We start from the raw sequence: 23,746 nt of genomic DNA on the forward strand, positions 1-23,746 counted from the left end.
GTGGGCTGGGACGGGCTGTGGTGAGCTGAGACCGGCCGTGGTGGGCTGGGACGGGCTGTGGTGGGCTGTGGGCGGCTGGGACGGGCTGTGGTGGGCTGGGACGGGCTGTTGTAGGCTGGGACGGGCTGGGTTGGCTGTGGTGGGCTGGGATGGGCCGTGGTGGGCTGGGATGGGCCGTGGTGGGCTGGGACGGGCCGTGGTGGGCTGGGACGGGCCGTGGTGGGCTGGGACGGGCTGTGGTGGGCTGGGATGGGCTGTGGTGAGCTGAGACGGGCTGTGGTGAACTGCGACGGGCTGTGGTGGGCTGTGGTAAGCTGGGACGGGCTGTGGTGGGCAGGGAAGGGCTGTGGTGGGCTGGGACGGGCTGTGATGGGCTGGGACGGCCTGTGGTGGGCTGGGACGGGCCGTGGTGGGCTGGGACGGGCTGTGGTGCCTGGGATGGGCTGTGGTGGGCTGGGATAAGCTGTGGTGGGCTGGGACGGTCTGTGGTGGGCTGTGGTGGCCTGTGGTGGGCTGTGGTGGCCTGTGGTGGGCTGGGACGAGTTGTAGTGGGCCGGGACGGGCTGTGGTGGGCTGTGGTAAGCTGGGACGGGCTGTGGTGGGCCGGGACGTGCTGGGACGGGCTCTGATGGTCTGGAACGGGCTGTTGTGGGGTGGGACGGGCTGTGGTGGTCTGGGACGGGCCGTGGTGGGCTGGGACGGACTGTGGTGGAATGGGAAGCGCCATGGTGGGCTGGGACGGTCTGCGGTGGTCTGTGGATGGCTGGGACGGGCCTTGGTGGGCTGGGAAAGGCCGTGGTGGGCAGTGGTGGGCCGTGGTGGGCTGGGACGGGCCGTGGTGGGCTGTGGTGGGTTCTGGTGAGCTTAGACGGGCTTTGGTGGGCTGTGGTGTGCTGGGACGGTCTGTGGTGGTCTGTGGTGGGCTGGGACGGGCTGTGGTGGGCTAGGACGGGCTGTGGTGGGCTGGGACGGGCTGTGGTGGGCTGGGACAGGCTGTGGTGGGTTGGGACGGGCTGGGATGGGCTGTGGTGGGCTGGGACGGGCTGTGGTGGGCTGGGACGGGCTGTGGTGGGCTGGGACGGGCCGTGGTGAGCTGAGACGGGCTGTGGTGGGCTGGGACGGGATGTGGTGGGCTGTGGTTAGCTGGGACGGGCTGTGGTGGGCTGGGACAGGCTGTTGTAGGCTGGGACGGGCTGTGGTGGGCTGGGATGGGCTGGGACAGACTGGGACAAGCTGTGGTGGTCAGTGGTTGCCTGGGACATGCTGTGGTGGGCTGGGACGGGCTGTGGTGGGCTGGGACGGTCTGTGATGGGCTGTGGTGGGCTGGGACAGGCTGTGGTGGGCTGGGATGGGCTGGGACGAACTGGGACGAGCTGGGACCGGCTGTGATGGGCGGGGACCGCCTATGGTGGGCGGGGATGGGCTGTGCTGGGCGGTGACGGGCTGTGGTGGGCTGGGACGAGCTGTGGTGGGCTGGGACAAGCTGTGGTGGGCTGGGACGAGCTGTGGTGTGCTGGGACGGCCTTTGGTGGGCTGGGACGGGCCGTGGTGCACGGAGACGGGCTCTGGTGGTCTGGAACAGGCTGTGGTGGGCTGGGACGGGCTGTGGTGGGCTTTGGTGGGCCGGGACGGGCTGTGGTGGGCCAGGACGGGCTGTGGTGGGCCGTGGTGGGCTGGGACGGGCTGTGGTGGGCTGGGACGAGCTGGGACGGGCTGTGGTGGTCTGGAACGGCCTGTGGTGGGCTGGGACGGGCTGTGGTGGGCTGTGGTGTGCTGTGGTGGGCTTGGGCGGGCTGTGGTGGGTTGTGGTGAGCTGGGACGGGCTGTGGTGGGCCAGGACGGGCTGTGGTGGGCTGGGACGGGCTCTGGTCAGCTGGGACGGGTTGTAGTGGGCTGGAACGGGCTTTCGTGGTCAGGGACGGGCTGTGGTGGGCCGGGACGGGCTGTGTTGGGCTGTGGTGAGCTGAGACGGGCTGTGGTGCACTGTGGTAAGCTGGGACAGGCTGTGGCGAACTGGGACGGTTTGTGGTGGGCCGTGGTGGGCAGTGGTAAGGCATGGTGGGCTGCGACGGGCTGTGGTGGGCTGGGACGAGCTGTGGTGGGCTGGCACAGGCCGTGGTGGGCTGGGACGGGCAGTGGTCAGTCGTGGTCGGCTGGGACGGGCCGTGGTGGCTCGGGACAGACTGTGGTGGGCCGGGACAAGCTCTGGTGGCCTGTGCCGGGCTGTGACGGCCTGTGGTGGGCTGGGACGGGCTGGGATTGGCTGTGGTGGGCTGGGACGGGCTGTGGTGGGCTGGAACGGGCTTTCGTGGTCAGGGACGGGCTGTGGTGGGCCGGGACGGGCTGTGTTGGGCTGTGGTGAGCTGAGACGGGCTGTGGTGCGCTGTGGTAAGCTGGGGCAGGCTGTGGCGAACTGGGACGGTTTGTGGTGGGCCGTGGTGGGCTGTGGTGGGCAGTGGTAAGGCATGGTGGGCTGGGACGAGCTGTGGTGGGCTGGGACAGGCTGTGGTGGGCTGGGACGGGCAGTGGTCAGTCGTGGTCGGCTGGGACGGGCCGTGGTGGCTCGGGACGGACTGTGGTGGGCCGGGACAAGCACTGGTGGCCTGTGCCGGGCTGTGACGGCCTGTGGTGGGCTAGGACGGGCTGGGATTGGCTGTGGTGGGCTGGGACGGGCTGTGGTGGGCTGGGACGAGTTGTAGTGGGCCGGGACGGGCTGTGGTGGGCTGTGATGAACTGAGATGGGCTGTGGTGGGCTGTGGTAAGCTGGGACGGGCTGTGGTGGGCTGGGACAGGCTGTGGTGGGTTGGGACGGGCTGGGACGGGCTGTGGTGGGCTGGGCTGGGCCGTGGTGGGCTGGGACGGGCTGTGGTGGGCTGGGACGGGCCGTGGTGGGCTGGGACGGGCTGTGGTGGGCTGTGGTTGGCTGGGACGGGCTGTTGTAGGCTGGGACGGGCTGTGGTGGGCTGGGAAGGGCTGGGACAGACTGGGACGGGCTGTGGTGGTCAGTGGTTGCCTGGGACATGCTGTGGTGGGCTGGGACGGGCTGTGGTGGGCTGTGGTGGGCTGGGACGGGCTGTGGTGGGCTGGGACGGGCTGGCTCGGGCTGGGACGATCTGGTACGGGCTGGAACGAGCTGACACGGACTGGGACGGGCTGGCACGGGCTGTGGTGGGCTGGAACGGGCTGTGGTGGTCTTGGACGGGCTGTGGTGGGCTGGGACGAGCTATGGTGGGCTGGGACGGGCTCTGGTGGTGTGGAAAGGGCTGTGGTGGGCTGGGACGGGCTGTGGTGGGCTGTGGTTGGCTGGGACGGGCTGTGGTGGGCTGGGACGGGCTGTGGTGGGCTGTGGTGAGCTGAGACGGGCTGGCACGGGCTGTGGTAAGCTGGGACGGGCTCTGGTGGGCTGGGACGGTCTGTGATGGGCTGTGGTGGGCTGGGACGGGCTGTGGTGAGCTGGGACGGGCTGGGATGAGCTGGGACGAGCTGGGACCGGCTGTGGTGGGCGGGGACCGGCTATGGTGGGTGGGGACCGGCTATGGTGGGCGGGGATGGGCTGTGCTGGGCGGTGACGGGCTGTGGTGGGCTGGGACAGGCCGTGGTGGGCTGGGACGGGCTGTGGTCAGTCGTGGTGGGCTGGGACGGGCCGTGGTGGCTCGGACGGACTGTGGTGGGCCGGGACAAGCTCTGGTGGCCTGTGACGGGCTGTGACGTGCTGTGGTGGGCTTGGACGGGCTGGGACGGACTGTTGTGGGCTGTGGTGGGCTGTGGTGGGTTCTGGTGAGCTTAGACGGGCTTTGGTGGGCTGTGGTGTGCTGGGACGTTCTGTGGTGGGCTGGGACGGGCCGTGGTGGGCTGGGAAAGGCCGTGGTGGGCAGTGGTGGTCCGTGGTGGGCTGGAACGGGCCGTGGTGGGCTGTGGTGGGTTCTGGTGAGCTTAGACAAGCTTTGGTGGGCTGTGGTGGGCTGGGACGGTCTGTGGTGGGCTGGGACGGGCTGTGGTGGGCTGGGACGGTCTGTGGTGGGCTGGGACAGGCTGTGGTGGGTTCGGACGGGCTGGGACGGGCTGTGGTGGGCTGTGACGGGCTGTGGTGAGCTGAGACCGGCCGTGGTGGGCTGGGACGGGCTGTGGTGGGCTGTGGTTGGCTGGGACGGGCTGTGGTGGGCTGGGACGGGCTGTTGTAGGCTGGGACGGGCTGGGACGGGCTGTGGTGGGCGGGGATGGGTTGTGGTGGGCTGGGATGGGCCGTGGTGGGCTGGGACGGGCCTTGGTGGGCTGAGACGGGCCGTGGTGGGCTGGGACGGGCTGTGGTGGGCTGTGGTTGGCTGGGACGGGCTGTGGTGGGCTGAGACGGGCTGTGGTGGGCTGTGGTGAGCTGAGACGGGCTGTGCTGAGCTGGGAAGGGCTGGGATGAGCTGGGACCGGATGTGGTGGGCGGGGACCGGCTATGGTGGGCGGGGATGGGCTGTGGTGGGCTGGGACGAGCTGTGGTGGGCTTGCACAGGCCGTGGTGGGCTGGGACGGGCTGTGGTCAGTCGTGGTTTGCTGGGACGGGCCGTGGTGGGCGGGGACAGGCTCTGGTGGGCAGGGACAGGCTCTGCTGGTCTGGAATGGTCTGTTCTTGGCTGGGACGGGCCGTGGTGGGCTGTGCTGGACTGTGTTTGGCTGGGACGGGCTGTGGTGGGCTGAGGTGGGCCCTGGTAGGCTGTGCTGGGCTGTGGTGGGCTGGGACGGGCCGTGGTGGGCCGTGGTGGGCTGTGGTGGGCTGAGACGTACTGTGGTGGGCTGTGGAGGGCTGGGACAGGCCGTGGTGGGCTGTGGTGGGCTGGGACGGGCTGTGGTGGGCTGGGAAGGGCTGTGGTGGGCTGGGTGGGCTGGCACGGGCTGTGGTGGACTGGTATTGGCTGGCACGGGCTGGGACGGACCGTGGTGGGCTGGGACGGGCCGTGGTGGGCTGGGACGGGCCGTGGTGGGCTGGGACAGGCCGCGGTGGGCCGTGGTGGGCTGTGGTGGGCTGGGACGGTCTGTGGTTGGCTGGGACAAGCTCTGGTCAGCTGGGACGGGTTGTGGTGGGCTGGAACGGGCTTTCGTGGTCAGGGACGGGCTGTGGTGGGCCGGGACAGGCTGTGGTGGGCTGTGGTGAGCTGAGACGGGCTGTGGTGCGCTGTGGTAAGCTGGGACAGGCTGTGGTGGGTTGGGACGGTTTGTGGTGGGCTGTGGTTGGCTGGGACGGGCTGTGGTGGGCTGGGACGGGCTGTTGTAGGCTGGGACAGGCTGTGGTGGGCTGGGATGGGCTGGGACAGACTGGGAGGGGCTGTGGTGGTCAGTGGTTGCCTGGGACATGCTGTGGTGGGCTGGGACGGGCTGTGGTGGGCTGGGACGTTCTGTGATGGGCTGTGGTGAGCTGGGACGGGCTGTGGTGGGCCAGGACGGGCTGTGGTGGGCTGGGACGGGCTCTGGTCAGCTGGGACGGGTTGTAGTGGGCTGGAACGGGCTTTCGTGGTCAGGGACGGGCTGTGGTGGGCCGGGACGGGCTGTGGTGGGCTGTGGTGAGCTGAGACCGGCTGTGGTGCGCTGTGGTAAGCTGGGACAGGCTGTGGTGAACTGGGACGGTTTGTGGTGGGCCGTGGTGGGCTGTGGTGGGCAGTGGTAAGGCATGGTCGGCTGGGACGAGCTGTGGTGGGCTGGCACAGGCCGTGGTGGGCTGGGACGGGCTGTGGTCAGTCGTGGTCGGCTGGGACGGGCCGTGGTGGCTCGGGACGGACTGTGGTGGGCCGGGACAAGCTCTGGTGGCCTGTGCCGGGCTGGGACGGGCTGGTGGGCTGGGACGGGCTGTGGTGGGCTGTGGTGGGCTGGGACGGGCTGTGGTGGGCTGGGACGGGCTGTGGTGGGCTGTGGTTGCCTGTGGTGGGCTGGGACGAGTTGTAGTGGGCCGGGACGGGCTGTGGTGGGCTGTGATGAACTGAGACGGGCTGTGGTGGGCTATGGTAAGCTGTGATGGGCTGTGGTGGGCTGGAACGGGCTGTGGTGGGCTGGGACGGGCTGGGACGGGCTGTGGTGGGCTGGGATGGGCCGTGGTGGGCTGGGACGGGCTGTGGTGGGCTGAGACAGGCCGTGGTGGGCTGGGACGGGCTGTGGTGGGCTGTGGTTGGCTGGGACGGGCTGTTGTAGGCTGGGACGGGCTGTGGTGGGCTGGGATGGGCTGGGACAGACTGGGACGGGCTGTGGTGGTCAGTGGTGGGCTGGGACATGCTGTGGTAGGCTGGGACGGGCTGTGGTGGGCTGTGGTGGGCTGGGACGGGCTGTGGTGGGCTGTGGTGGGCTGGGACGGGCTGTGGTGGGCTGGGACGAGCTGGCACGGGCTGGAACGAGCTGGCACGGACTGGGACGGGCTGGCACGGGCTGTGGTGGGCTGGAACGGGCTGTGGTGGGCTTGGACGGGCTGTGGTGGGCTGGGACGAGCTATGGTGGGCTGGGACGGGCTCTGGTGGTGTGGAAAGGGCTGTGGTGGGCTGGGACGGGCTGTGGTGGGCTGTGGTGAGCTGAGACGGGCTGGCACGGGCTGTGGTAAGCTGGGACGGGCTCTGGTGGGCTGGGACGGTCTGTGATGGGCTGTGGTGGGCTGGGACGGGCTGTGGTGGGCTGTGGTGGGCTGGGACGGGCTGTGGTGGGCTGGGACGAGCTGGCACGGGCTGGAACGAGCTGGCACGGACTGGGACGGGCTGGCACGGGCTGTGGTGGGCTGGAACGGGCTGTGGTGGGCTTGGACGGGCTGTGGTGGGCTGGGACGAGCTATGGTGGGCTGGGACGGGCTCTGGTGGTGTGGAAAGGGCTGTGGTGGGCTGGGACGGGCTGTGGTGGGCTGTGGTGAGCTGAGACGGGCTGGCACGGGCTGTGGTAAGCTGGGACGGGCTCTGGTGGGCTGGGACGGTCTGTGATGGGCTGTGGTGGGCTGGGACGGGCTGTGGTGAACTGGGACGGGCTGGGACGAGCTGGGACGAGCTGGGACCGGCTGTGGTGGGCGGGGACCGGCTATGGTGGGCGGGGACCGGCTATGGTGGGCGGGGATGGGCTGTGCTGGGCGGTGATGAACTGAGATGGGCTGGGACAGGCCGTGGTGGGCTGGGACGGGCTGTGGTCAGTCGTGGTGGGCTGGGACGGGCCGTGGTGGCTCGGACGGACTGTGGTGGGCCGGGACAAGCTCTGGTGGCCTGTGACGGGCTGTGACGTGCTGTGGTGGGCTTGGACGGGCTGGGACGGACTGTGGTGGGCTGGGACGGGCTGTGGTGGGCTAGGACGGGCTGTGGTGGGCTGGGACGGGCTGTGGTGGGCTGGGACAGGCCGTGGTGGGTTCGGACGGGCTGGGACGGGCTGTGGTGGGCTGGGACGGGCTGTGGTGAGCTGAGACCGGCCGTGGTGGGCTGGGACGGGCTGTGGTGGGCTGTGGGCGGCTGGGACGGGCTGTGGTGGGCTGGGACGGGCTGTTGTAGGCTGGGACGGGCTGGGTTGGCTGTGGTGGGCTGGGATGGGCCGTGGTGGGCTGGGATGGGCCGTGGTGGGCTGGGACGGGCCGTGGTGGGCTGGGACGGGCCGTGGTGGGCTGGGACGGGCTGTGGTGGGCTGGGATGGGCTGTGGTGAGCTGAGACGGGCTGTGGTGAACTGCGACGGGCTGTGGTGGGCTGTGGTAAGCTGGGACGGGCTGTGGTGGGCAGGGAAGGGCTGTGGTGGGCTGGGACGGGCTGTGATGGGCTGGGACGGCCTGTGGTGGGCTGGGACGGGCCGTGGTGGGCTGGGACGGGCCTTGGTGGGCTGAGACGGGCCGTGGTGGGCTGGGACGGGCTGTGGTGGGCTGTGGTTGGCTGGGACGGGCTGTAGTGGGCTGGGACGGGCTGTTGTAGGCTGGGACGGGCTGGGACGGGCCGTGGTGGGCTGGGATGGGCCGTGGTGGGCTGGGACGGGCCGTGGTGGCCTGGGAGGAGCCGTGGTGGGCTGAGACGGGCCGTGGTGGGCTGGGACGGGCTGTGGTGGGCTGTGGTTGGCTGGGACGCGCTGTTGTAGGCTGGGAAGGGCTGTGGTGGGCTGGGATGGGCTGGGACAGACTGGGACGGGCTGTGGTGGTCAGTTGTTGCCTGGGACATGCTGTGGTGGGCTGGGACATGCTGTGGTTGGCTGGGACGGGCTGTGGTGGGCTGTGGTGAGCTGGGACGGGCTGTGGTGAGGTGGGACGGGCTGGCATGGGCTGGGACGAGCTGGCACGGGCTGGAACGAGCTGGCACGGACTGGGGCGGTCTGTGGTGGGCTGTGGTGGGCTTGGACGGGCTGTGGTGGGCTGGGACGAGCTATGGTGGGCTGGGACGGGCTCTGGTGGTGTGGAAAGGGCTGTGGTGGGCTGGGACGGGTTGTGGTGGGCTGTGGTGGGCTGTGGTTGGCTGGGACGGGCTGTGGTGGGCTGAGACGGGCTGTGGTGGGCTGTGGTGAGCTGAGACGGGCTGTGCTGAGCTGGGAAGGGCTGGGATGAGCTGGGACCGGATGTGGTGGGCGGGGACCGGCTATGGTGGGCGGGGATGGGCTGTGGTGGGCTGGGACGAGCTGTGGTGGGCTTGCACAGGCCGTGGTGGGCTGGGACGGGCTGTGGTCAGTCGTGGTTTGCTGGGACGGGCCGTGGTGGGCGGGGACAGGCTCTGGTGGGCAGGGACAGGCTCTGCTGGTCTGGAATGGTCTGTTCTTGGCTGGGACGGGCCGTGGTGGGCTGTGCCGGACTGTGTTTGGCTGGGACGGGCTGTGGTGGGCTGAGGTGGGCCCTGGTAGGCTGTGCTGGGCTGTGGTGGGCTGGGACGGGCTGTGGTGGGCCGTGGTGGGCTGTGGTGGGCTGAGACGTACTGTGGTGGGCTGTGGAGGGCTGGGACAGGCTGTGGTGGGCTGTGGTGGGCTGGGACGGGCTGTGGTGGGCTGGGAAGGGCTGTGGTGGGCTGGGTGGGCTGGCACGGGCTGTGGTGGACTGGTATTGGCTGGCACGGGCTGGGACGGACCGTGGTGGGCTGGGACGGGCCGTGGTGGGCTGGGACGGGCCGTGGTGGGCTGGGACAGGCCGCGGTGGGCCGTGGTGGGCTGTGGTGGGCTGAGACGTACTGTGGTGGGCTGTGGTGTGCTTTGGTGGGCTGGGACGGGCTGTGGTGGGCTGTGGAGGGCTGGGACAGGCCGTGGTGGGCTGTGGTGGGCTCTGGTAAGATGGGACGGGCTCTGGTGGGCTGGGACGATCTGTGGTGAGCTGTGGTGGGCTGAGACGGGCTGTGGTGGGCTGGGACAAGCTGTGGTGGGCTCTGGTGGAATGGGACGGGCTTTGGTGGGCTGGGACGGGCTGTGGTGGGCTGGGAAGGGCTGTGGTGGGCTGGGACAGGCTGGCACGGGCTGTGCTGGGCTGGTATTGGCTGGCACGGGCTGGGACGGGCCGTGGTGGGCTGGGACGGGCCGTGGTGTGCTGGGACGGGCCGTGGTGGGCTGTGGTGGGCTGAGACGTACTGTGGTGGGCTGTGGTGTGCTTTGGTGGGCTGGGACGGGCTGTGGTGGGCTGTGGAGGGCTGGGACAGGCTGTGGTGGGCTGTGGTGGGCTGTGGTAAGCTGGGACGAGCTCTGGTGGGCTGGGACGGTCTATGGTGAGCTGTGGTGGGCTGGGACGGGCTGTGGTGGGCTGGGATAAGCTGTGGTGGGCTGTGTTGGGCTGGGACGGGCTGTGGTGGGCTGTGGAGGGCTGGGACGGGCTCTGGTGGTGTGGAAAGGGCTGTGGTGGGCTGGGACGGGCTGTGGTGGGCTGGGACGGGCTCTGGTGGTGTGGAAAGGGCTGTGGTGGGCTGGGACGGGCTGTGGTGGGCTGGGACGGGCTGTGGTGGGTTGGGACGGGCTGGGACGGGCTGTGGTGGTCTGTGATGGGCTGTGGTGGGCTGGGACGGGCTGTGGTGGGCTGGGACAGGCTGGGGCATGCTGTGGTGGGCTGGGACATGCTGTGGTGGGCTGGGACGGGCTGTGGTGGGCTGTGGTGGGCTGGGACGGGCTGGCACGGGCTGGGACGGGCTGGCACGGGCTGGGACGAGCTGGCACGGGCTGGAACGAGCTGGCACGGACTGGGACGGGCTGGCACGGGCTGTGGTGGGCTTGGACGGGCTGTGGTGGGCTGGGACGGGCTCTGGTGGTGTTGAAAGGGCTGTGCCGGGCTGTGACGGCCTGTGGTGGGCTGGGACGGGCTGGGATTGGCTGTGGTGGGCTGGGACGGGCTGTGGTGGGCTGGGACGGGCAGTGGTCAGTCGTGGTCGGCTGGGACGGGCCGTGGTGGCTCGGGACGGACTGTGGTGGGCCGGGACAAGCACTGGTGGCCTGTGCCGGGCTGTGACGGCCTGTGGTGGGCTAGGACGTGCTGGGATTGGCTGTGGTGGGCTGGGACGGGCTGTGGTGGGCTGGGACGAGTTGTAGTGGGCCGGGACGGGCTGTGGTGGGCTGTGATGAACTGAGATGGGCTGTGGTGGGCTGTGGTAAGCTGGGACGGGCTGTGGTGGGCTGGGACGGGCCGTGGTGGGCTGGGAAAGGCCTTGGTGGGCAGTGGTGGGCCATGGTGGGCTGGGACGGGCCGTGGTGGGCTGTGGTGGGTTCTGGTGAGCTTAGACGTGCTTTGGTGGGCTGTGGTGTGCTGGGACGTTCTGTGGTGGGCTGGGACGGGCCGTGGTGGGCTGGGAAAGGCCGTGGTGGGCAGTGGTGGGCCGTGGTGGGCTGGAACGGGCCGTGGTGGGCTGTGGTGGGTTCTGGTGAGCTTAGACGGGCTTTGGTGGGCTGTGGTGGGCTGGGACGGTCTGTGGTGGGCTGGGATGGGCTGTGGTGGGCTAGGACGGGCTGTGGTGGGCTGGGACGGGCTGTGGTGGGCTGGGACAGGCTCTGCTGGTCTGGAATGGTCTGTTCTTGGCTGGGACGGGCCGTGGTGGGCTGTGCCGGACTGTGTTTGGCTGGGACGGGCTGTGGTGGGCTGAGGTGGGCCCTGGTAGGCTGTGCTGGGCTGTGGTGGGCTGGGACGGGCTGTGGTGGGCCGTGGTGGGCTGTGGTGGGCTGAGACGTACTGTGGTGGGCTGTGGAGGGCTGGGACAGGCTGTGGTGGGCTGTGGTGGGCTGGGACGGGCTGTGGTGGGCTGGGAAGGGCTGTGGTGGGCTGGGTGGGCTGGCACGGGCTGTGGTGGACTGGTATTGGCTGGCACGGGCTGGGACGGACCGTGGTGGGCTGGGACGGGCCGTGGTGGGCTGGGACGGGCCGTGGTGGGCTGGGACAGGCCGCGGTGGGCCGTGGTGGGCTGTGGTGGGCTGAGACGTACTGTGGTGGGCTGTGGTGTGCTTTGGTGGGCTGGGACGGGCTGTGGTGGGCTGTGGAGGGCTGGGACAGGCCGTGGTGGGCTGTGGTGGGCTCTGGTAAGATGGGACGGGCTCTGGTGGGCTGGGACGATCTGTGGTGAGCTGTGGTGGGCTGAGACGGGCTGTGGTGGGCTGGGACAAGCTGTGGTGGGCTCTGGTGGAATGGGACGGGCTTTGGTGGGCTGGGACGGGCTGTGGTGGGCTGGGAAGGGCTGTGGTGGGCTGGGACAGGCTGGCACGGGCTGTGCTGGGCTGGTATTGGCTGGCACGGGCTGGGACGGGCCGTGGTGGGCTGGGACGGGCCGTGGTGTGCTGGGACGGGCCGTGGTGGGCTGTGGTGGGCTGAGACGTACTGTGGTGGGCTGTGGTGTGCTTTGGTGGGCTGGGACGGGCTGTGGTGGGCTGTGGAGGGCTGGGACAGGCTGTGGTGGGCTGTGGTGGGCTGTGGTAAGCTGGGACGAGCTCTGGTGGGCTGGGACGGTCTATGGTGAGCTGTGGTGGGCTGGGACGGGCTGTGGTGGGCTGGGATAAGCTGTGGTGGGCTGTGTTGGGCTGGGACGGGCTGTGGTGGGCTGTGGAGGGCTGGGACGGGCTCTGGTGGTGTGGAAAGGGCTGTGGTGGGCTGGGACGGGCTGTGGTGGGCTGGGACGGGCTCTGGTGGTGTGGAAAGGGCTGTGGTGGGCTGGGACGGGCTGTGGTGGGCTGGGACGGGCTGTGGTGGGTTGGGACGGGCTGGGACGGGCTGTGGTGGTCTGTGATGGGCTGTGGTGGGCTGGGACGGGCTGTGGTGGGCTGGGACAGGCTGGGGCATGCTGTGGTGGGCTGGGACATGCTGTGGTGGGCTGGGACGGGCTGTGGTGGGCTGTGGTGGGCTGGGACGGGCTGGCACGGGCTGGGACGGGCTGGCACGGGCTGGGACGAGCTGGCACGGGCTGGAACGAGCTGGCACGGACTGGGACGGGCTGGCACGGGCTGTGGTGGGCTTGGACGGGCTGTGGTGGGCTGGGACGGGCTCTGGTGGTGTTGAAAGGGCTGTGCCGGGCTGTGACGGCCTGTGGTGGGCTGGGACGGGCTGGGATTGGCTGTGGTGGGCTGGGACGGGCTGTGGTGGGCTGGGACGGGCAGTGGTCAGTCGTGGTCGGCTGGGACGGGCCGTGGTGGCTCGGGACGGACTGTGGTGGGCCGGGACAAGCACTGGTGGCCTGTGCCGGGCTGTGACGGCCTGTGGTGGGCTAGGACGTGCTGGGATTGGCTGTGGTGGGCTGGGACGGGCTGTGGTGGGCTGGGACGAGTTGTAGTGGGCCGGGACGGGCTGTGGTGGGCTGTGATGAACTGAGATGGGCTGTGGTGGGCTGTGGTAAGCTGGGACGGGCTGTGGTGGGCTGGGACGGGCCGTGGTGGGCTGGGAAAGGCCTTGGTGGGCAGTGGTGGGCCATGGTGGGCTGGGACGGGCCGTGGTGGGCTGTGGTGGGTTCTGGTGAGCTTAGACGTGCTTTGGTGGGCTGTGGTGTGCTGGGACGTTCTGTGGTGGGCTGGGACGGGCCGTGGTGGGCTGGGAAAGGCCGTGGTGGGCAGTGGTGGGCCGTGGTGGGCTGGAACGGGCCGTGGTGGGCTGTGGTGGGTTCTGGTGAGCTTAGACGGGCTTTGGTGGGCTGTGGTGGGCTGGGACGGTCTGTGGTGGGCTGGGATGGGCTGTGGTGGGCTAGGACGGGCTGTGGTGGGCTGGGACGGGCTGTGGTGGGCTGGGACAGGCTGTGGTGGGTTCGGACGGGCTGGGACGGGCTGTGGTGAGCTGAGACCGGCTGTGGTGGGCTGGGACGGGCTGTGGTGGGCTGTGGGCGGCTGGGACGGGCTGTGGTGGGCTGGGACGGGCTGTTGTAGGCTGGGACGGGCTGGGACGGGCTGTGGTGGGCTGGGATGGGCCGTGGTGGGCTGGGACGGGCCGTGGTGGGCTGGGACGGGCCGTGGTGGGCTGGGACGGGCCGTGGTGGGCTGGGACGGGCCGTGGTGGGCTGGGATGGGCTGTGGTGAGCTGAGACGGGCTGTGGTGAACTGCGACGGGCTGTGGTGGGCTGTGGTAAGCTGGGACGGGCTGTGGTGGGCAGGGAAGGGCTGTGGTGGGCTGGGACGGGCTGTGATGGGCTGGGACGGCCTGTGGTGGGCTGGGACGGGCCGTGGTGGGCTGGGACGGGCTGTGGTGCCTGGGATGGGCTGTGGTGGGCTGGGATAAGCTGTGGTGGGCTGGGACGGTCTGTGGTGGGCTGTGGTGGCCTGTGGTGGCCTGTGGTGGGCTGGGACGAGTTGTAGTGGGCCGGGACGGGCTGTGGTGGGCTGTGGTAAGCTGGGACGGGCTGTGGTGGGCCGGGACGTGCTGGTACGGGCTCTGATGGTCTGGAACGGGCTGTTGTGGGGTGGGACGGGCTGTGGTGGGCTGGGACGGGCCGTGGTGGGCTGGGACGGACTGTGGTGGAATGGGAAGCGCCATGGTGGGCTGGGACGGTCTGCGGTGGTCTGTGGTGGGCTGGGACGGGCCTTGGTGGGCTGGGAAAGGCCGTGGTGGGCAGTGGTGGGCCGTGGTGGGCTGGGACGGGCCGTGGTGGGCTGTGGTGGGTTCTGGTGAGCTTAGACGGGCTTTGGTGGGCTGTGGTGTGCTGGGACGGTCTGTGGTGGTCTGTGGTGGGCTGGGACGGGCTGTGGTGGGCTAGGACGGGCTGTGGTGGGCTGGGACGGGCTGTGGTGGGCTGGGACAGGCTGTGGTGGGCTGGGACGGGCCGTGGTGAGCTGAGACGGGCTGTGGTGGGCTGGGACGGGATGTGGTGGGCTATGGTTAGCTGGGACGGGCTGTGGTGGGCTGGGACGGGCTGTTGTAGGCTGGGACGGGCTGTGGTGGGCTGGGATTGGCTGGGACAGACTGGGACAAGCTGTGGTGGTCAGTGGTTGCCTGGGACATGCTGTGGTGGGCTGGGACGGGCTGTGGTGGGCTGGGACGGTCTGTGATGGGCTGTGGTGGGCTGGGACAGGCTGTGGTGGGCTGGGATGGGCTGGGACGAACTGGGACGAGCTGGGACCGGCTGTGATGGGCGGGGACCGCCTATGGTGGGCGGGGATGGGCTGTGCTGGGCGGTGACGGGCTGTGGTGGGCTGGGACAAGCTGTGGTGGGCTGGGACGAGCTGTGGTGGGCTGGGACGAGCTGTGGTGTGCTGGGACGGCCTTTGGTGGGCTGGGACGGGCCGTGGTGCACTGAGACGGGCTCTGGTGGTCTGGAACAGGCTGTGGTGGGCTGGGACGGGCTGTGGTGGGCTTTGGTGGGCCGGGACGGGCTGTGGTGGGCCAGGACGGGCTGTGGTGGGCCGTGGTGGGCTGGGACGGGCTGTGGTGGGCTGGGACGAGCTGGGACGGGCTGTGGTGGTCTGGAACGGCCTGTGGTGGGCTGGGACGGGCTGTGGTGGTCTGTGGTGTGCTGTGGTGGGCTTGGGCGGGCTGTGGTGGGTTGTGGTGAGCTGGGACAGGCTGTGGTGGGCTGGGACGGGCAGTGGTCAGTCGTGGTCGGCTGGGACGGGCCGTGGTGGCTCGGGACAGACTGTGGTGGGCCGGGACAAGCTCTGGTGGCCTGTGCCGGGCTGTGACGGCCTGTGGTGGGCTGGGACGGGCTGGGATTGGCTGTGGTGGGCTGGGACGGGCTGTGGTGGGCTGGAACGGGCTTTCGTGGTCAGGGACGGGCTGTGGTGGGCCGGGACGGGCTGTGTTGGGCTGTGGTGAGCTGAGACGGGCTGTGGTGCGCTGTGGTAAGCTGGGGCAGGCTGTGGCGAACTGGGACGGTTTGTGGTGGGCCGTGGTGGGCTGTGGTGGGCAGTGGTAAGGCATGGTGGGCTGGGACGAGCTGTGGTGGGCTGGGACAGGCTGTGGTGGGCTGGGACGGGCAGTGGTCAGTCGTGGTCGGCTGGGACGGGCCGTGGTGGCTCGGGACGGACTGTGGTGGGCCGGGACAAGCACTGGTGGCCTGTGCCGGGCTGTGACGGCCTGTGGTGGGCTAGGACGGGCTGGGATTGGCTGTGGTGGGCTGGGACGGGCTGTGGTGGGCTGGGACGAGTTGTAGTGGGCCGGGACGGGCTGTGGTGGGCTGTGATGAACTGAGATGGGCTGTGGTGGGCTGTGGTAAGCTGGGACGGGCTGTGGTGGGCTGGGACAGGCTGTGGTGGGTTGGGACGGGCTGTGGTGGGCTGGGCTGGGCCGTGGTGGGCTGGGACGGGATGTGGTGGGCTGAGACAGGCCGTGGTGGGCTGGGACGGGCTGTGGTGGTCTGTGGTTGGCTGGGACGGGCTGTTGTAGGCTGGGACGGGCTGTGGTGGGCTGGGAAGGGCTGGGACAGACTGGGACGGGCTGTGGTGGTCAGTGGTTGCCTGGGACATGCTGTGGTGGGCTGGGACGGGCTGTGGTGGGCTGTGGTGGGCTGGGACGGGCTGTGGTGGGCTGGGACGGGCTGGCTCGGGCTGGGACGATCTGGCACGGGCTGGAACGAGCTGGCACGGACTGGGATGGGCTGGCACGGGCTGTGGTGGGCTGGAACGGGCTGTGGTGGTCTTGGACGGGCTGTGGTGGGCTGGGACGAGCTATGGTGGGCTGGGACGGGCTCTGGTGGTGTGGAAAGGGCTGTGGTGGGCTGGGACGGGCTGTGGTGGGCTGTGGTTGGCTGGGACGGGCTGTGGTGGGCTTGGACGGGCTGTGGTGGGCTGTGGTGAGCTGAGACGGGCTGGCACGGGCTGTGGTAAGCTGGGACGGGCTCTGGTGGGCTGGGACGGTCTGTGATGGGCTGTGGTGGGCTGGGACGGGCTGTGGTGAGCTGGGACGGGCTGGGAAGGGCTGGGACGAGCTGGGACCGGCTGTGGTGGGCGGGGACCGGCTATGGTGGGCAGGGACCGGCTATGGTGGGCGGGGATGGGCTGTGCTGGGCGGTGACGGGCTGTGGTGGGCTGGGACAGGCCGTGGTGGGCTGGGACGGGCTGTGGTCAGTCGTGGTGGGCTGGGACGGGCCGTGGTGGCTCGGACGGACTGTGGTGGGCCGGGACAAGCTCTGGTGGCCTGTGACGGGCTGTGACGTGCTGTGGTGGGCTTGGACGGGCTGGGACGGACTGTTGTGGGCTGTGGTGGGCTGTGGTGGGTTCTGGTGAGCTTAGACGGGCTTTGGTGGGCTGTGGTGTGCTGGGACGTTCTGTGGTGGGCTGGGACGGGCCGTGGTGGGCTGGGAAAGGCCGTGGTGGGCAGTGGTGGTCCGTGGTGGGCTGGAACGGGCCGTGGTGGGCTGTGGTGGGTTCTGGTGAGCTTAGACAAGCTTTGGTGGGCTGTGGTGGGCTGGGACGGGCTGTGGTGGGCTGGGACGGGCTGTGGTGGGCTGGGACGGTCTGTGGTGGGCTGGGACAGGCTGTGGTGGGTTCGGACGGGCTGGGACGGGCTGTGGTGGGCTGTGACGGGCTGTGGTGAGCTGAGACCGGCCGTGGTGGGCTGGGACGGGCTGTGGTGGGCTGTGGTTGGCTGGGACGGGCTGTGGTGGGCTGGGACGGGCTGTTGTAGGCTGGGACGGGCTGGGACGGGCTGTGGTGGGCGGGGATGGGTTGTGGTGGGCTGGGATGGGCCGTGGTGGGCTGGGACGGGCCTTGGTGGGCTGAGACGGGCCGTGGTGGGCTGGGACGGGCTGTGGTGGGCTGTGGTTGGCTGGGACGGGCTGTGGTGGGCTGAGACGGGCTGTGGTGGGCTGTGGTGAGCTGAGACGGGCTGTGCTGAGCTGGGAAGGGCTGGGATGAGCTGGGACCGGATGTGGTGGGCGGGGACCGGCTATGGTGGGCGGGGATGGGCTGTGGTGGGCTGGGACGAGCTGTGGTGGGCTTGCACAGGCCGTGGTGGGCTGGGACGGGCTGTGGTCAGTCGTGGTTTGCTGGGACGGGCCGTGGTGGGCGGGGACAGGCTCTGGTGGGCAGGGACAGGCTCTGCTGGTCTGGAATGGTCTGTTCTTGGCTGGGACGGGCCGTGGTGGGCTGTGCTGGACTGTGTTTGGCTGGGACGGGCTGTGGTGGGCTGAGGTGGGCCCTGGTAGGCTGTGCTGGGCTGTGGTGGGCTGGGACGGGCCGTGGTGGGCCGTGGTGGGCTGTGGTGGGCTGAGACGTACTGTGGTGGGCTGTGGAGGGCTGGGACAGGCCGTGGTGGGCTGTGGTGGGCTGGGACGGGCTGTGGTGGGCTGGGAAGGGCTGTGGTGGGCTGGGTGGGCTGGCACGGGCTGTGGTGGACTGGTATTGGCTGGCACGGGCTGGGACGGACCGTGGTGGGCTGGGACGGGCCGTGGTGGGCTGGGACGGGCCGTGGTGGGCTGGGACAGGCCGCGGTGGGCCGTGGTGGGCTGTGGTGGGCTGGGACGGTCTGTGGTTGGCTGGGACAAGCTCTGGTCAGCTGGGACGGGTTGTGGTGGGCTGGAACGGGCTTTCGTGGTCAGGGACGGGCTGTGGTGGGCCGGGACAGGCTGTGGTGGGCTGTGGTGAGCTGAGACGGGCTGTGGTGCGCTGTGGTAAGCTGGGACAGGCTGTGGTGGGTTGGGACGGTTTGTGGTGGGCTGTGGTTGGCTGGGACGGGCTGTGGTGGGCTGGGACGGGCTGTTGTAGGCTGGGACAGGCTGTGGTGGGCTGGGATGGGCTGGGACAGACTGGGAGGGGCTGTGGTGGTCAGTGGTTGCCTGGGACATGCTGTGGTGGGCTGGGACGGGCTGTGGTGGGCTGGGACGTTCTGTGATGGGCTGTGGTGAGCTGGGACGGGCTGTGGTGGGCCAGGACGGGCTGTGGTGGGCTGGGACGGGCTCTGGTCAGCTGGGACGGGTTGTAGTGGGCTGGAACGGGCTTTCGTGGTCAGGGACGGGCTGTGGTGGGCCGGGACGGGCTGTGGTGGGCTGTGGTGAGCTGAGACCGGCTGTGGTGCGCTGTGGTAAGCTGGGACAGGCTGTGGTGAACTGGGACGGTTTGTGGTGGGCCGTGGTGGGCTGTGGTGGGCAGTGGTAAGGCATGGTCGGCTGGGACGAGCTGTGGTGGGCTGGCACAGGCCGTGGTGGGCTGGGACGGGCTGTGGTCAGTCGTGGTCGGCTGGGACGGGCCGTGGTGGCTCGGGACGGACTGTGGTGGGCCGGGACAAGCTCTGGTGGCCTGTGCCGGGCTGGGACGGGCTGGTGGGCTGGGACGGGCTGTGGTGGGCTGTGGTGGGCTGGGACGGGCTGTGGTGGGCTGGGACGGGCTGTGGTGGGCTGTGGTTGCCTGTGGTGGGCTGGGACGAGTTGTAGTGGGCCGGGACGGGCTGTGGTGGGCTGTGATGAACTGAGACGGGCTGTGGTGGGCTATGGTAAGCTGTGATGGGCTGTGGTGGGCTGGAACGGGCTGTGGTGGGCTGGGACGGGCTGGGACGGGCTGTGGTGGGCTGGGATGGGCCGTGGTGGGCTGGGACGGGCTGTGGTGGGCTGAGACAGGCCGTGGTGGGCTGGGACGGGCTGTGGTGGGCTGTGGTTGGCTGGGACGGGCTGTTGTAGGCTGGGACGGGCTGTGGTGGGCTGGGATGGGCTGGGACAGACTGGGACGGGCTGTGGTGGTCAGTGGTGGGCTGGGACATGCTGTGGTAGGCTGGGACGGGCTGTGGTGGGCTGTGGTGGGCTGGGACGGGCTGTGGTGGGCTGTGGTGGGCTGGGACGGGCTGTGGTGGGCTGGGACGAGCTGGCACGGGCTGGAACGAGCTGGCACGGACTGGGACGGGCTGGCACGGGCTGTGGTGGGCTGGAACGGGCTGTGGTGGGCTTGGACGGGCTGTGGTGGGCTGGGACGAGCTATGGTGGGCTGGGACGGGCTCTGGTGGTGTGGAAAGGGCTGTGGTGGGCTGGGACGGGCTGTGGTGGGCTGTGGTGAGCTGAGACGGGCTGGCACGGGCTGTGGTAAGCTGGGACGGGCTCTGGTGGGCTGGGACGGTCTGTGATGGGCTGTGGTGGGCTGGGACGGGCTGTGGTGGGCTGTGGTGGGCTGGGACGGGCTGTGGTGGGCTGGGACGAGCTGGCACGGGCTGGAACGAGCTGGCACGGACTGGGACGGGCTGGCACGGGCTGTGGTGGGCTGGAACGGGCTGTGGTGGGCTTGGACGGGCTGTGGTGGGCTGGGACGAGCTATGGTGGGCTGGGACGGGCTCTGGTGGTGTGGAAAGGGCTGTGGTGGGCTGGGACGGGCTGTGGTGGGCTGTGGTGAGCTGAGACGGGCTGGCACGGGCTGTGGTAAGCTGGGACGGGCTCTGGTGGGCTGGGACGGTCTGTGATGGGCTGTGGTGGGCTGGGACGGGCTGTGGTGAACTGGGACGGGCTGGGACGAGCTGGGACGAGCTGGGACCGGCTGTGGTGGGCGGGGACCGGCTATGGTGGGCGGGGACCGGCTATGGTGGGCGGGGATGGGCTGTGCTGGGCGGTGATGAACTGAGATGGGCTGGGACAGGCCGTGGTGGGCTGGGACGGGCTGTGGTCAGTCGTGGTGGGCTGGGACGGGCCGTGGTGGCTCGGACGGACTGTGGTGGGCCGGGACAAGCTCTGGTGGCCTGTGACGGGCTGTGACGTGCTGTGGTGGGCTTGGACGGGCTGGGACGGACTGTGGTGGGCTGTGGTGGGCTGTGGTGGGTTCTGGTGAGCTTAGACGGGCTTTGGTGGGCTGTGGTGTGCTGGGACGTTCTGTGGTGGGCTGGGACGGGCCGTGGTGGGCTGGGAAAGGCCGTGGTGGGCAGTGGTGGGCCGTGGTGGGCTGGAACGGGCCGTGGTGGGCTGTGGTGGGTTCTGGTGAGCTTAGACGGGCTTTGGTGGGCTGTGGTGGGCTGGGACGGTCTGTGGTGGGCTGGGACGGGCTGTGGTGGGCTAGGACGGGCTGTGGTGGGCTGGGACGGGCTGTGGTGGGCTGGGACAGGCCGTGGTGGGTTCGGACGGGCTGGGACGGGCTGTGGTGGGCTGGGACGGGCTGTGGTGAGCTGAGACCGGCCGTGGTGGGCTGGGACGGGCTGTGGTGGGCTGTGGGCGGCTGGGACGGGCTGTGGTGGGCTGGGACGGGCTGTTGTAGGCTGGGACGGGCTGGGTTGGCTGTGGTGGGCTGGGATGGGCCGTGGTGGGCTGGGATGGGCCGTGGTGGGCTGGGACGGGCCGTGGTGGGCTGGGACGGGCCGTGGTGGGCTGGGACGGGCTGTGGTGGGCTGGGATGGGCTGTGGTGAGCTGAGACGGGCTGTGGTGAACTGCGACGGGCTGTGGTGGGCTGTGGTAAGCTGGGACGGGCTGTGGTGGGCAGGGAAGGGCTGTGGTGGGCTGGGACGGGCTGTGATGGGCTGGGACGGGCTGTGGTGGGCTGGGACGGGCCGTGGTGGGCTGGGACGGGCTATGGTGCCTGGGATGGGCTGTGGTGGGCTGGGATAAGCTGTGGTGGGCTGGGACGGTCTGTGGTGGGCTGTGGTGGCCTGTGGTGGGCTGTGGTGGCCTGTGGTGGGCTGGGACGAGTTGTAGTGGGCCGGGACGGGCTGTGGTGGGCTGTGGTAAGCTGGGACGGGCTGTGGTGGGCCGGGACGTGCTGGGACGGGCTCTGATGGTCTGGAACGGGCTGTTGTGGGGTGGGACGGGCTGTGGTGGTCTGGGACGGGCCGTGGTGGGCTGGGACGGACTGTGGTGGAATGGGAAGCGCCATGGTGGGCTGGGACGGTCTGCGGTGGTCTGTGGATGGCTGGGACGGGCCTTGGTGGGCTGGGAAAGGCCGTGGTGGGCAGTGGTGGGCCGTGGTGGGCTGGGACGGGCCGTGGTGGGCTGTGGTGGGTTCTGGTGAGCTTAGACGGGCTTTGGTGGGCTGTGGTGTGCTGGGACGGTCTGTGGTGGTCTGTGGTGGGCTGGGACGGGCTGTGGTGGGCTAGGACGGGCTGTGGTGGGCTGGGACGGGCTGTGGTGGGCTGGGACAGGCTGTGGTGGGTTGGGACGGGCTGGGATGGGCTGTGGTGGGCTGGGACGGGCTGTGGTGGGCTGGGACGGGCTGTGGTGGGCTGGGACGGGCCGTGGTGAGCTGAGACGGGCTGTGGTGGGCTGGGACGGGATGTGGTGGGCTGTGGTTAGCTGGGACGGGCTGTGGTGGGCTGGGACGGGCTGGGACAGACTGGGACAAGCTGTGGTGGTCAGTGGTTGCCTGGGACATGCTGTGGTGGGCTGGGACGGGCTGTGGTGGGCTGGGACGGTCTGTGATGGGCTGTGGTGGGCTGGGACAGGCTGTGGTGGGCTGGGATGGGCTGGGACGAACTGGGACGAGCTGGGACCGGCTGTGATGGGCGGGGACCGCCTATGGTGGGCGGGGATGGGCTGTGCTGGGCGGTGACGGGCTGTGGTGGGCTGGGACGAGCTGTGGTGGGCTGGGACAAGCTGTGGTGGGCTGGGACGAGCTGTGGTGTGCTGGGACGGCCTTTGGTGGGCTGGGACGGGCCGTGGTGCACGGAGACGGGCTCTGGTGGTCTGGAACAGGCTGTGGTGGGCTGGGACGGGCTGTGGTGGGCTTTGGTGGGCCGGGACGGGCTGTGGTGGGCCAGGACGGGCTGTGGTGGGCCGTGGTGGGCTGGGACGGGCTGTGGTGGGCTGGGACGAGCTGGGACGGGCTGTGGTGGTCTGGAACGGCCTGTGGTGGGCTGGGACGGGCTGTGGTGGGCTGTGGTGTGCTGTGGTGGGCTTGGGCGGGCTGTGGTGGGTTGTGGTGAGCTGGGACGGGCTGTGGTGGGCCAGGACGGGCTGTGGTGGGCTGGGACGGGCTCTGGTCAGCTGGGACGGGTTGTAGTGGGCTGGAACGGGCTTTCGTGGTCAGGGACGGGCTGTGGTGGGCCGGGACGGGCTGTGGTGGGCTGTGGTGAGCTGAGACGGGCTGTGGTGCACTGTGGTAAGCTGGGACAGGCTGTGGCGAACTGGGACGGTTTGTGGTGGGCCGTGGTGGGCAGTGGTAAGGCATGGTGGGCTGCGACGGGCTGTGGTGGGCTGGGACGAGCTGTGGTGGGCTGGCACAGGCCGTGGTGGGCTGGGACGGGCAGTGGTCAGTCGTGGTCGGCTGGGACGGGCCGTGGTGGCTCGGGACAGACTGTGGTGGGCCGGGACAAGCTCTGGTGGCCTGTGCCGGGCTGTGACGGCCTGTGGTGGGCTGGGACGGGCTGGGATTGGCTGTGGTGGGCTGGGACGGGCTGTGGTGGGCTGGAACGGGCTTTCGTGGTCAGGGACGGGCTGTGGTGGGCCGGGACGGGCTGTGTTGGGCTGTGGTGAGCTGAGACGGGCTGTGGTGCGCTGTGGTAAGCTGGGGCAGGCTGTGGCGAACTGGGACGGTTTGTGGTGGGCCGTGGTGGGCTGTGGTGGGCAGTGGTAAGGCATGGTGGGCTGGGACGAGCTGTGGTGGGCTGGGACAGGCTGTGGTGGGCTGGGACGGGCAGTGGTCAGTCGTGGTCGGCTGGGACGGGCCGTGGTGGCTCGGGACGGACTGTGGTGGGCCGGGACAAGCACTGGTGGCCTGTGCCGGGCTGTGACGGCCTGTGGTGGGCTAGGACGGGCTGGGATTGGCTGTGGTGGGCTGGGACGGGCTGTGGTGGGCTGGGACGAGTTGTAGTGGGCCGGGACGGGCTGTGGTGGGCTGTGATGAACTGAGATGGGCTGTGGTGGGCTGTGGTAAGCTGGGACGGGCTGTGGTGGGCTGGGACAGGCTGTGGTGGGTTGGGACGGGCTGGGACGGGCTGTGGTGGGCTGGGCTGGGCCGTGGTGGGCTGGGACGGGCTGTGGTGGGCTGGGACGGGCCGTGGTGGGCTGGGACGGGCTGTGGTGGGCTGTGGTTGGCTGGGACGGGCTGTTGTAGGCTGGGACGGGCTGTGGTGGGCTGGGAAGGGCTGGGACAGACTGGGACGGGCTGTGGTGGTCAGTGGTTGCCTGGGACATGCTGTGGTGGGCTGGGACGGGCTGTGGTGGGCTGTGGTGGGCTGGGACGGGCTGTGGTGGGCTGGGACGGGCTGGCTCGGGCTGGGACGATCTGGTACGGGCTGGAACGAGCTGACACGGACTGGGACGGGCTGGCACGGGCTGTGGTGGGCTGGAACGGGCTGTGGTGGTCTTGGACGGGCTGTGGTGGGCTGGGACGAGCTATGGTGGGCTGGGACGGGCTCTGGTGGTGTGGAAAGGGCTGTGGTGGGCTGGGACGGGCTGTGGTGGGCTGTGGTTGGCTGGGACGGGCTGTGGTGGGCTGGGACGGGCTGTGGTGGGCTGTGGTGAGCTGAGACGGGCTGGCACGGGCTGTGGTAAGCTGGGACGGGCTCTGGTGGGCTGGGACGG

The sequence above is a fragment of the Falco cherrug genome, unplaced genomic scaffold, assembly GCF_023634085.1.
Source record: "Falco cherrug isolate bFalChe1 unplaced genomic scaffold, bFalChe1.pri scaffold_32, whole genome shotgun sequence".
In the NCBI taxonomy this organism is placed as follows: domain Eukaryota; kingdom Metazoa; phylum Chordata; class Aves; order Falconiformes; family Falconidae; genus Falco; species Falco cherrug.